Here is a 13,320-nt window from a genome sequence, read left to right as displayed (position 1 = left end):
TAGGTGTGTGTGTGTGTGGCGGGGGTCATGAGTGTTGAGGAGTGAATGAGTGCAAAGTCAGTATAGCGTGAGTTCAGAGTTGGGAAATGTTTGAGAGTGCTGAGGAGTGAATGTGTGCAAAGCAGTATAGTGTGAGTTCAGAGTTCGGATGGCCTGGGGATAAAAACTTCTCCTGAGTCTCTCAGTTCTGGCTTTGTGACTACATAGGCGTCTTCTTGATTTCAGCGGTAGGAATAATCCATTGTTAGGATGAGAAGAGTCCTTCAGAATCTTTTGGGCTCTTAGGAGTACTCTTCTGGAATAGATATCTTGTAGAACAGGGAGTTGAGTTCTTATAGTACGTTCAGCTGAGCGCACTACTCTCTGCAGAGTACTACAATCTCTAACTGTGGAGTTCCCATACCAGGTGATGATGCTACCAGTTAGAACACTCTCAACCGCTGAAGTGTAGAAGGCCTTCATGATAGATGTAGAAACTTTGAATTTCCTTAGCTGGACGGCTGAAGTAGAGTCGTTTGTCTGGACTTCAGAACATATTGAGTGTTAACAGTCCATGTTAAGTCTTCAGTAATGTGGACACCAAGGTATTTAAAACTTGTGACTCTCTCTACAGGTTGCCCGCTGATCATTAGTGGGGTGTAACTGTAGTTCTGCTGCTGCCTTCTGTAATCCACTACCATTTCCTTGGTTTTATTGATATTCAGTGGGTTTGTCAAGCTGTTAGATTGACACCATTGTGCCACCTCATCAACCTGATCCAAGTAGAGCAATGGAAGTGAATGGGGCTAAAGCCGTGAATGTCAAAGTTAGGAACTTTTGAGCTCTGCATAACGCCGAAGTAGCCTGGAAAAAGCGCCGCCATTGTTTCCTATGGATGTCTATGAGAGTGTCGCCACTCTGTTTTTCTACCGCTCTGGTCTTACCCAGTTAGCGCTTGCAATGGAGGAGTTTGCAGCTGCACTAAGGTCTCTGGCTGATTATGTAGAACACCACCGCGTCAACGAGTCTGACTCAACAGACAGATTACTGAAAATGGACGACAGAGTGGGCTTTCTAGCCCTACTTGTCCGATTTGATGTCAACCTGGTCCGTTCAAAGATTTCTGAGGCCTTACAGCTAATAGGCGCTAGCCGGTGGGGAGACCTTCTGTGGATACCACTGGAGGGAATAGAGGGTCACCTCTCCTATGAGGGAGAGCGCGGAGCTCTTTGGAGTTCACAGGACAAGTAGGGCTAGATCGCTCACTCTGTCGTCCATTTGTCGTTATTGTCGTTAGTTAGGCTAAAACTCACACAGCCTTTCCTTGCCCTGCTCTCTAACACACACACACACACACACACACACACACAACGGAGACTCCCCTCCGTGGTCTGGCTAGCCTCATAAGCAGACCTGGGGGTGCGGTCGCTCCGGGACCACGTTTGGCCAAATCTATCTCGCTGAATTGTTTTATACGATGCTTATTTGTAGGCTACTGATTGCTGGGGGGAGGGGGTGCTACTAAAGATGCCGCTGGTTGGCAAAGTTATCAGCAGCAACATAAAGAGCCTTAATAATGTAAGAACACAGCTGGGTCTCGCAGACACTAGGCCTACTCGCGGTCACGGTTAACATTATTCATCAACTGTGACATGATATGTTTGCTCCGCCAAACTCCTCCATTGCAAACGCTAACTGGGTAAGAAGACGTAAACACGGAAGTGACGTAGCCTAGTTCCCGCCTTGAAGAGTGACTTGACAGATTGCAATGCGTTTGGCAGATTGAATGGCCATTTGAATTTTGCAACACAAAGAGTGTGACCAAAGTGCAATACAATCACAGGGGGCGCTATTTCTTTTCCATTTGAATAAAATGCCTCAAAACGATGGCAAAACGTTTTGCCCAAAATAATCCAAAATCTTTTCAGGCTGGCATTGACAGTTTTGCCAAATATGTTTTTAAAATGCAATCCTACATTGCACTTTAAATATTAAATTGCAAAACGAATTGACAGTTAAATGATAAAACTGAATATTGAAAATTGAAATGCAAAATGAATTGCCATTTGAATTTTGAGACTGAAGTACCATGGCAAAATGGAATGCAATTCAATCCATGTTTATTCTATTTTTTAACCAAAATTATTGGAATTGATTTTAGGATTTCATTGTCACTTTGCAGATTAAAATACAATTTGTTGGATATTATTGCAAATTGCAATATTAAATTGCATAATGAATTGTCAATTGCATAATGTAATGTCTTTTTGAATTGCATATTGCATTCTCATTTGAATAAAGCTACTCAAATGCGTCCATACAAACACGCGCGCACTTTACCTCGGGAAAGCCACCTTGCCTCGCTGTGAAACAGTAGGCTACAGCTGTGTGGTCAGCTCCCATCTCCTCACAAAGTGCGGGGAACAGACACGCTTTTAAGGGCTGGGTCTTGATGAAATTCATCACTCTCACAACCTTGTTCAAAATCTCATTCAGGTCGGGACTAAGCTGCCTTGACACGAGCACTTCCCTATGAATAACACAGTGCGTCCATTGCGCACCGGGTGCTGCCTAGGCTACAGATAAAAAAAAATCCTGTTTTCACGTCAGTTCGCGCCCCACCTGTCTCCGCGACCCAGTAGTGGGTTTGAGAAATGCTGCCAAAATCTGTCTCTCTTTTAAATGCCTATTCCCTGAATGGTAGGCTACAATTACTATGTGTTTTATAATATTGAAACAAAATAACCCAGGCAGTCTCATGATGTTTACACACACACACACATTCACCTCCGTAAATAGAACCAACTTGACGTTGACTTCAACCTGTGCTAGGAAGTGAAATTATTTGCAATGGCTGACTTAATAGACGATGACGATAACAACTGGCTTGTAGCAGACCCAAAACCATATTTGTTTGAACCCGAATACACAGACGAGGAACTAGCTTTTATGGATCGTGAAAGGCAGGAAAGATGAGTGAGACGGTGAGGGAACACGGGCGAACAGCAACTGGTGGAGAGCCTGTGCTGTCGAGAATGGTGTTGCCATCGGTAGCGGGGGTCATAGATCGAGAAGACCCTGGATGTGCCACAGAAAGCATGCGTTTGCAGCAATGATGTGGTGTAATCCTCTGGTGAGAAATGCTGAGAGCAAACCCTTCACAATGCATGTTATAACCATGATTGTTCACAATCTGTTTCACTACCTGCTACTTTGCTAAGTCAGCTCAAACTAAGGCCAGCAGGGCAGGTTGTTTCTTACGAAAATGCGTGTGTGCGATCAATCATGAATTCTAAACTCTGTGGTGGATAGGATCTACAATTAGGTGTTAATTAATATTACTACGCTAACGTTGAAGTACTCCCAAGTGCTATTGCGCCACACATTGTAGTTCTCCTGTTTATTCGCTTGGAAAATCGCCCCGTTTCATGTTGTGTGACCTTACACATTTTTATCAACTACTCGTGCAACTGTATTTAAGTAGGAAAAACGTGGATGTGTTTGATTACTGCTATGTTCCTCCCTCTATGGCTACGTCTGAGGCCGCTAGCATAGCAACATGCTAACATATTCACGCTGCAAGCCAGAGCGTTTGAGTGCACGTACCGACATGGGAGAGGTATGACTCAATTTGTGAAAGTTAAGGTAAGAATATATATTACTACCAACTTTGGGTGGCGTGTTCCTTTAAGTTTTGGGTTGCAATATACAGGTAGTGGGCTCTCTGTTAATTTTAATGAGTAGGCCTAAGCCTAAAGTTACAGCATTTCTATCACAATTGACCAGACTTTGACCTTTGGCCTAGCTCAGTCATTATGTTGTACCACATCACCCTCCATTAGAAGTGCAATGAGCTGCATTGAGCATAATAAGCATTTAGAATTCCAAATTCATATTTCTAGATATTTTGGTGAAAGTAACTCAAAAGTAATACAATAGTAGTGTAATGCCTTACAATTCAGATACATATTATAATGTAACAAATTACTTTGAAATAACAGTAATGAGAAATACATAATACATTACGATTTTGAAGTAACTTGCCAAACACTGATGACAACCATCACTTTCTGTGTATGTGTGTGTGTGTGTGGAGGGTCAATCAAATTCTATGATTGCCACTGATGTGAATGATCTCACAAATCACACAAACCAAATCAAGTTTTAAAAAATCGAAATTGAGATTCTTCACTTAGTATTGGTATTGAAACAATAATGTTGGTATTGTGACAACAGGAGTTGGGGATGTCTATCTGAGTCAGGTTCAGATCTGTCTGAGGAACAGTCAGCACACACACACACATCCATCACAGTATTTGAGTCAGCAGGGTCTTGTCTTGCAGACAGATCACAGTGGGAGGAATGGACAGATCAGAGACTAAGCATCAAACTACTGCACCTCACTGCGGCAGACATGACTGATTAGAATAACAAGGGCTGGCTGTTTAACGCAATCACATTTCTTACAAGGAAATTTGTCTTCTTCTTGCCTTGAGCAGAGAGCACTGCGCTTTTCAAAAGCAAAGCAATTCAACCCCAAAGACACTCAATTAGGTTATTAATTTGATGGTAGTCTCAGAGGCATGGATGATAGAGATCTATTTTGAGGAAGGTGTGTATTGTTGCTCAAAGACTGGACTCTTTTCTCATTCGGCTTACTGCTTGGTTCTGTTCAAAATTTTGTTGCTAAGAGAGACCTACAGCACTACATGTCTGTGGTATGTCTCTGGTCCAGCAACTTGATTTTATAGTAGTGCTGTGTTCAACAAATCAGGAGCAAGTGTTAAGTGTTTTCAACCAATCAAGAGTACAACTCTCATGGGATGCTGTGGCACAACTGGCTACAGCGCCCCTACCATTTGGATTTAAGTGCCCACGGTGACCTGGGTTCACGTCCAACCTCGGTCATTTCCCAACCTCACCCCCGCCGAGCTCCACTCATCCATCTGGGATCAATCCATTGGAGTGTTGCTTCAGAAGGCTGGGCCTTATTATAAAATCCTTGCATAAGATTGGATAAGCCACTTGTCCGTCATCTATTGACGTGCTACTTCAACCACTCACATCAAAGCCAACCCGTGACGCTGAGAACAGTCTCACAGTCGCTTCTACCATGGAGGTATTATATATAACTGGAGAGAGTGACTAAGTCCCGCCTCCATACAAATGAATGGTGGAGGCTAGGCTAGTAAATCCGGCCAATTCATAGTCAACGCCATCTTGAACACTGGAGTTTGGATCCAGCGCCAGTCGGCTCTGACCATGCGCCAAGTTACAAAGCTGGAAATGACGATGGACCAACGCCGATTTTATTGGATATTCTGTAAAAAGAGTCAGCCCTCCAGTAAGAGGGTGGCTATAATGCACATAAAGTTCTTGCCTCATAACAAGAAGAAGAAAAAGTGGCTCGAACGCATGGAGTCCGAGTGGAGTCGCCTGAAGCTAACTTAATTTCATTGGATAACACAGCGGTTCGCCTGCTGTCCTGCTGCAAATATGCATTCGAACATGACGTGAAATATCTGTAGTCGAACTATAAATAAACTATTCGGTTTTAGTGCCAGGTGTAGCGATTTTTACAGTCTATGATTAGTTTGTTTTTATTGTATTGTTTTTTTATCTCATAGCTGGTGCTGTAAACGTATTTGTTGGCCCATGACCAAATCAAGCCAATATAGCCAGTAGCCACAATAATGACTGGAGCCAGAGCCCTCAATAGCCAATTTGTTTTGAAAAATAATATTGAAAATATTCAATATTATTGAAGATAGTATTGAAGATAACGCGACAGAACGATCAGCCTGAGCGACAATTACGCCCCCAACTCATGTGGTGTCTTTACTTTGAGTTGTACACCAATCGCAGATGGTAAAGTAACGGTTAAAGAGAATGTTGTCTGCGGACTCAGCAAAAACAGGGTCTGCTATTTACTTAGGCTGCAAAGCACAGGCACTATTTATTTGAGGTAGGCTTATTCGAGGCAGACCTTTATTTCTTACATTGTACGCTATTGTGAGACATGCGCTTTTGTTTGGAGCGCATACCAGGCTATCAAACGCAGACGATTTTCGGTTTTGGTATGGGATTTAATTTACTTTTTGACTTTTATTATATAGTTAAATGTTGAGACTGATGGGCAATTAAATCTAGAGGGTATTTGATGATCACTGTAAAGTTTTCGTAGTTGAAAAAAAGTGTTGGAATTTCCAGCTGTTTATTGCAGACAAGGCCTTTCCTTCATTCATTGAACGTGCGGCTGTGCTCTAATGGAAACCTTATTGCATAGCGAAGTAGCCTAAATTGAGTTTTTTTTTTTTTATGCATGGTTTACTTTATTAAATTGTAGGCTGGAATGCCTCAAGGCAATAATTGTGTTTAAATGTAGTAGCCTAGTGCTTCAGCCTCTGGCAAGCTCCAAAGGGGGCGGGCTATAGGTTGAGAGCAACGGTTGGAGACCCATGGTGCAACGAGACAAAGTCTTTATGCCGCTGTTGTGTAATTTATTGTATTTAATCATGTTTAGGCTATGTTTGTTCGGGACAAACAACAACGTAAAACAAGATCAATAGAATTTTCTTTATTTGTCATATGATGGATAAACAACCATAATATGCACGCGTCTTCTCATAGGCTCCTCAAAGGAAAAACTGAATAGAATAACGCTATTGTAGCCGGATAGGTACCCGCCCACCAACAGGTAATGCAGCGATGAGAGCTCGTGCCCAACACGGATTTTCGTGCATGGAGCTGGTTCCTAATGCTCCATGCAGCGCCATATTTGAAAATGGCGTATGCTAACATGCCGAAGCTAATCTGCATGCTCTTGACCCCCTGGCTTCTACGCTACTGTACGTCACATCTATGAAACTCCCGCTCTGCGTCCTGATTGGCTCTACCATACAATCTGGTGCTGAAATCACTCTCAATGGAACCGATCCCAGATGGATGTGAGTGGAGCTAGGCGGCCCGAGACCCATACTGGGAAACATTGTCTGTTCCAAAGCATTCGGACAGGAAGCAGCACAGCCATGAAGGACACCTCACCATCACCACTGGACAGAGAAAAAAAAAGTCTCTTCTTTTCTTCTTTTTTTTTGAGTATGGCAAAGGCAAAGCTCATCCACGGACTCATCCACGGACTAAACTTACAAATCTCCAGTAGGAGCAGGCGTGGTTCTTTAATCCCTGTCCGGGAAGCACTCCAAAACTGCAGCAGGCCATTCCGCTGCCTTTAGGGGGAAAAAAACCGAAAATATGCCTCCCGAGTCGATCTCCTTATGAAAGACTTGCGGCGGAGGGCCAAGAGAAAAGAGCAGATTAGGAAAATACACAACAAATCACAGTGAGAGACACACTGATGATGGACAAGAGACAGGATCCTTTGTTCACTCTCAGACACGCTTCGGGCCCAAGTTTGGCATCCTTCTGTGCATCACTTCAATATCTGTCAAAAGGACCCTGAACAAACTGATCAATATCTTGGACAATGAGTGTCATCCACTCCACAGCACTATTGTTAAGCAGAAGAGCCTGATCAGCTGGAGACTTCGCTCACTGCCTTGCACAACAGACAGACTGAGGAAGTCATTCGTCCCCAGGGCCATTGAACTGTTCAATGCTTCACTTAAGGGAAGAGGAGAAATAGACTTCTCCGCATAGTCTGACTGCCTCTTCACCACCTCCATGTCTTGAACTGTCTGTCCACTAGTCACTTTACACTTGTCTTCTGCCTCACTGTTTGCGTGTTATATTAGCACATACGCACAACCCCTCCCTCCATGCCACAGCCGGACTGTGACCACACTTATACATTCCTTAATATAGTTATATATATATATATATATATATATAGACTTTATACACTGTTTCACTGTTTGACTTACTCATTTGCACCATCACCATGACACTCATTCACACAGAGCACCTTACCTTACTATGCACAGAGAATCACAGGCTCAGTCCCTGCCTCAGCCATTGCAAGCGCATCTTGATTGATTAATCAACTGTTGATTGATTGATTTAGATTAAGTGTTATTTAGTATAATTTGTATTTTAGTATTTTTAGTATTTAGTATATATTTATCTTCTACTGTCCTTGCTTAGTTGTGTTTTATATTATATACTTTTAATTACTTTCTGCTGTTAGTGAATGTGTCTGTATGCTACTGTGACCTTGAATTTCCCTGGGGATCAATAAAGTATCTATCTATCTATCTCTATCTATCTTGGCGGCGATTTAGGTAGCGGGAAACTATGTATGTCAAGGTAGGGACACTGAAATGTGCAAGACCACATGCAACCGGTGTTAATTTCGGATCTATCTATCTATCTATCTATCTATCTATCTATCTATCTATCAATCTATCTATCTATCTATCTATCTATCTATCTATCAATCTATCTATCTATCTATCTATCTATCTATCTATCTATCTATCTATCTATCTATCAATCTATCTATCTATCTATCTATCTATCAATCTATCTATCTATCTATCTATCAATCTATCTATCAATCTATCTATCTATCAATCTATCTATCTATCTATCTATCAATCTATCTATCTATCTATCTATCTATCTATCAATCTATCTATCTATCTATCAATCTATCTATCTATCTATCTATCAATCTATCTATCTATCAATCTATCTATCAATCTATCTATCTATCTATCTATCTATCTATCTATCTATCTATCTATCTATCTATCTATCTATCAATCTATCTATCTATCTATCTATCTATCTATCTATCAATCTATCTATCTATCTATCTATCTATCTATCTATCTATCAATCTATCTATCTATCTATCTATCTATCTATCAATCTATCAATCTATCTATCTATCTATCTATCTATCTATCTATCTATCTATCAATCTATCTATCTATCTATCTATCTATCTATCTATCTATCTATCAATCTATCTATCTATCTATCTATCTATCTATCTATCTATCTATCTATCTATCAATCTATCTATCTATCAATCTATCTATCTATCTATCTATCTATCTATCAATCTATCTATCAATCTATCTATCTATCTATTTATCAATCTATCTATCTATCAATCTATCTATCTATCTATCTATCTATCAATCTATCTATCTATCAATCTATCTATCTATCAATCTATCTATCTATCTATCTATCTATCTATCTATCAATCTATCTATCTATCTATCTATCTATCTATCTATCTATCTATCAATCTATCTATCTATCTATCTATCAATCTATCTATCTATCTATCAATCTATCTATCTATCTATCTATCTATCTATCTATCTATCTATCTATCTATCTATCTATCTATCTATCAATCTATCTATCTATCTATCTATCTATCAATCTATCTATCTATCTATCAATCTATCTATCTATCTATCTATCTATCTATCTATCAATCTATCTATCTATCTATCTATCTATCTATCTATCAATCTATCTATCTATCTATCTATCTATCTATCTATCTATCTATCTATCTATCTCTATCTTTTATTAATTAGCTTCGGCCTGACTCTGCCCACTTAGTGTGTCTGACTCCGCTCTGGCCACAGTGTGCATGCACGGTCGTCAAAATAATGTCAAACTCGCACCCACAATCGTTCTCTCTCTCTTTCTCGCTGTCCTTTCTGTCTCCTTCTTTCCTTCTATAAGAAAAAAACAGAGCTGCTGTGTTCATTCTCATGACAGACATACACATCATCATCCATGGCAACATTCCGAGATTGTTTTTTTTTAAAATAACTTCTATCAAGAATGTCCAGAAAAGAAAAATACAAACAGCCCAAAGTAACCAAATTGAATAATGAGATGAAAAACAAAAAAACTGTACCGCTATTTCAAGAATGTACTTATTGGTTCTTCTTAAAACACCTAAGATAACAAGTCTGTGCGTTCTTTAAAACAAAACAAAACAAAAAAAATAAAATACAAAGAAGCAAATCCCAAACTAATCAGAAAAGCACATCTGTACCATATATAAATATGTACATTTAAAGAGCACTTTTGATTCCAACCAGGCACCAGGCATACCATTTTCCTTTTTATACAATAATAATAATAATAAAAAAAAAAACTTCATACAGGCCTAAGGCTCGTCATTTTGTGAATCACTTGGTGCACTCAAAAAATGTATTTGTTGGATTTACTTTAAAAAAATCATGGAAAGTATTTCCACATGATTAAATAACTTAGTTTCAACATTAAGCAATTTCTTTGGTCCAACTTAAGGTACTTTGATTAGTTCAACTTAATTTGTTAAGGTCCATTAAACTTTCTTGTAAGGTTTGGAGCCCAATTCACTTTACTTAGGTTGGGTTAACACAATCTATTTAAGTTGATTCAACTTATTGAAAACTACTTCAAATCAAGTTGCACAAACCCAAGTAAATCAAGTTGGTTCAAATTAATTTCTTCATGCTGAAAGAGAGCAATTGAATCACATGGAAATACTTTCCATGATTTAATTAACTCAGTTCAAAGTATTACATTTAAGTTTACATGAAAAGGGGTAAACATGATGTGGGCCTAAAAGATAAAACAAATAACAGACGACAAATATGTTATTTGAAATACAAACTGTATTTCAAGCCTTGGATTCACATCAAGGTTTAAGTGCACAACATTCAACATTTATATCGAAAGAGCCTGACATACAAAAAAAAAACAAAAAACATCACAATATGCAAACTAGCATTAAAATATTGTCAAGCTAAGAAATTTCCCAGTCCACGGACAGGTGCAGCTGTTAAAATTCTAGGTCCAGTCACAGAAGATGAGCGCAGATGGTCACCATTCAGAGCTCAGTTCTTGAGGTCCTTCTCAAGAACAACAATATAAAAGCAGCAAATTCATTTTCTTTTCCCGTCACCAACTTTAAAAAGCAGACTTCCTTCACCAGCAAGTAGCCTTGGTAAGTTGGACTTGTAACCGGACTTGGACTTGTAACTGGTTCGAGCCCCGACCAGTGGGCCGCAGCTGAAGTGCCCTTGGGCAAGGCACCTAACCCCTCACTGCTCCCCCTCCAGCCAAGCAGGCAGCTCACTCGCGCTCGGATTAGTGTGTGCTTCACCTCACTGTGTGTTCACTGTGTGCTGAGTGTGTTTCACCGACTGGGTTAAATGCAGAGACCAAATTTCCCTCACGGGATCAAAAAAGTATATATACTTATACTTTTACTTAAGTACAGTACAGTATGTGTTTCGTGCGTCCTTAAAGGGATATTCCACCATTTGGGGAAATACACTCATTTTCCACCTCCCCTCGAGTTAAACAATTGAGTTTTACCTTTCCCCAGTTCATCCAGCCGTTCTCTGAGTCTGGCGATATCAGTTTTAGCTCCCATTCTTGCGGGTGTGGGTGAGTGCGCCGGTATCGTATCATCTGTGACTTTAGCAACAGCCGTGAGTACTGCGGCCCTGGCATGGCCATCTTCACGCACATGTCTTTTGCTATGACTCCTTCCCCTAACTCCCCTTTGCGCCCTCCTCCTCCACCATCTCCTCCCCCTGCCCCCCCGGAGCCGCATCAGGCAGGTCAGATTACGATGGCCACCTTGCTGCAGGGCTGCCATGGCCGCAGGTCCCGTTGGCGTGTATTCGTGTTGGGTACTGCAGCGGCGATGTCCTCAAGCACTTTCGCGCGCAGGGATTGCGCCTTGTGGCATCAGCCGCGGCTTCGCGTTCCCGCGCGGCAGCCCAGCTGCTCAGCTGACGCGGTGTGGCGTTGAAGTATTAAGTAGGCGGCTGTCCAGCCAGTTCCAGCCCGAATCTGGGCGGCATCGGCCGATTACTGGCGTCAGTGGCGACTCCTCGCTATGTTGAGCTTCAGGTACAACCGTCTCGGGGCTCCCCAGTTGAGCTGGCAGAAGCACCAGCGACTTCGTCGAAGTGCTCGGCGATCATCACCGGTGAGAAGACGGGCTTCGATCGCAGCGCGGCGAACCCCTGAACATACTGGCATGGCTACCGCGGCTGGTGGTCGCAGCTACGCCGCCAAAGGTCGAAGGCCACCATGTTCTTGGCGAAAATGGAGTCATTTTTCCCTGCGACGCGGTAGTAAGCGGATGGGAACTCTCGGCGGTACGTTGGAGCTGCAGCTGGAAGCTCTGGCTTATTGCCGCCGGTAGCTGGTGCATTTCGGGCATGGCGTGTTTCGCGGATGGTCACGTAGCGCGTGTCATTAGGCATGAGCCTCCGCATCTCGACCACGTCGAGCCGCATGTGACTGGCCAGTATGTCGGTAGGGACATGTCGCGGAGTGCCGGCGGCCCGAAAACTGAACATCTGGTAGCAGAACAGGTGGCGCCCAGGAGACGCAGGCAAGCGCCCGCGGTCAGGTTATGCCCTTTCGACGGCGGAACAGGATGTTCTGCACCGTGCTGCTGGCCGTCTTGTGCGTCTTCAGGAAGGCCACGCTGGTGTGCTTGGGCTTACCAGGCGCTGTCAAGCTCAGGGGAAGCGAGGAGCATCCCAAGCTGAAGGCCGACATGGTCCTAAAAACACAAACACACACATTTGATTTATTTTGAATGACTAATAGTGATTAAAACAAGACAGCATCCAAATATGATGAATGAACACACACTCCCCCATCACACACACACACACACACAGATATGAATTCTATGAGAGGTTCTTGTTGAAAATGAAAGGCTTGTTGTTGATAATGTTTCCCTTCTACACTGCCAAACTTTCCTTTTTTATATTTTATAATACTACCTAGGCAACAATCCAATGCCCCTTGAAGTGCCACCTTTTTAAGCAAGAATTCTCAGTGGAATTTCAGGCCAACAAAGGTTTAAACTTATCATGTATCATTATTCATATCATGTTTGATTTAAATGATGGTCATACAGAATCAATCATTCTGGGCAACATTTGCAAACCACAGCGAGACAATGGAAAACGATTTAAAGACTCACACACATGCAAGTACTTCACAGTGCACACTTGCACGCACGCACACATACACACACACACCACACACAAACACATTGACACACACACACACACACACATTCACTGTACTCACCAGATAAGATGAAGAAGCAGACTGACTGTGCTGACAGCCACCAAAACCAGGAAAATCTTCTTCTGAGACATCTCTCTCTCTCTCTCTCTCACTCTATCTATCTATCTCTCTCTCTCTATCTCTCTCTCTCTCTCTCTCTCTCTCTCTTGCTGTGGCTCTGTGTCACTGTACCTGCGAGAACACAAACACAGAAAAATGACACCGGATCACAAATATGATCAATATTACACTAACTAGATGTACCGCAGAGCGGTACAAAATATGACCGCCACCCAGTCCAGCACATTTTTT

At 41.8% G+C, this 13,320-nt stretch overlaps 1 pseudogene; it reads right to left on the bottom strand.

Moving 5' to 3' along the window:
• Positions 1-11,960: 11,960 nt before the first annotated feature.
• On the bottom strand, positions 11,961-13,100 carry LOC125292280 (annotated as a pseudogene).
• Between the last annotated feature and the right edge of the window lie 220 nt (positions 13,101-13,320).

This window comes from Alosa alosa, chromosome 3 (assembly GCF_017589495.1).
Source record: "Alosa alosa isolate M-15738 ecotype Scorff River chromosome 3, AALO_Geno_1.1, whole genome shotgun sequence".
Lineage (NCBI taxonomy): Eukaryota > Metazoa > Chordata > Actinopteri > Clupeiformes > Clupeidae > Alosa > Alosa alosa.
Note: the sequence above shows the minus strand (reverse complement) of the source record. Positions and strands in the feature narration are given on the sequence as shown.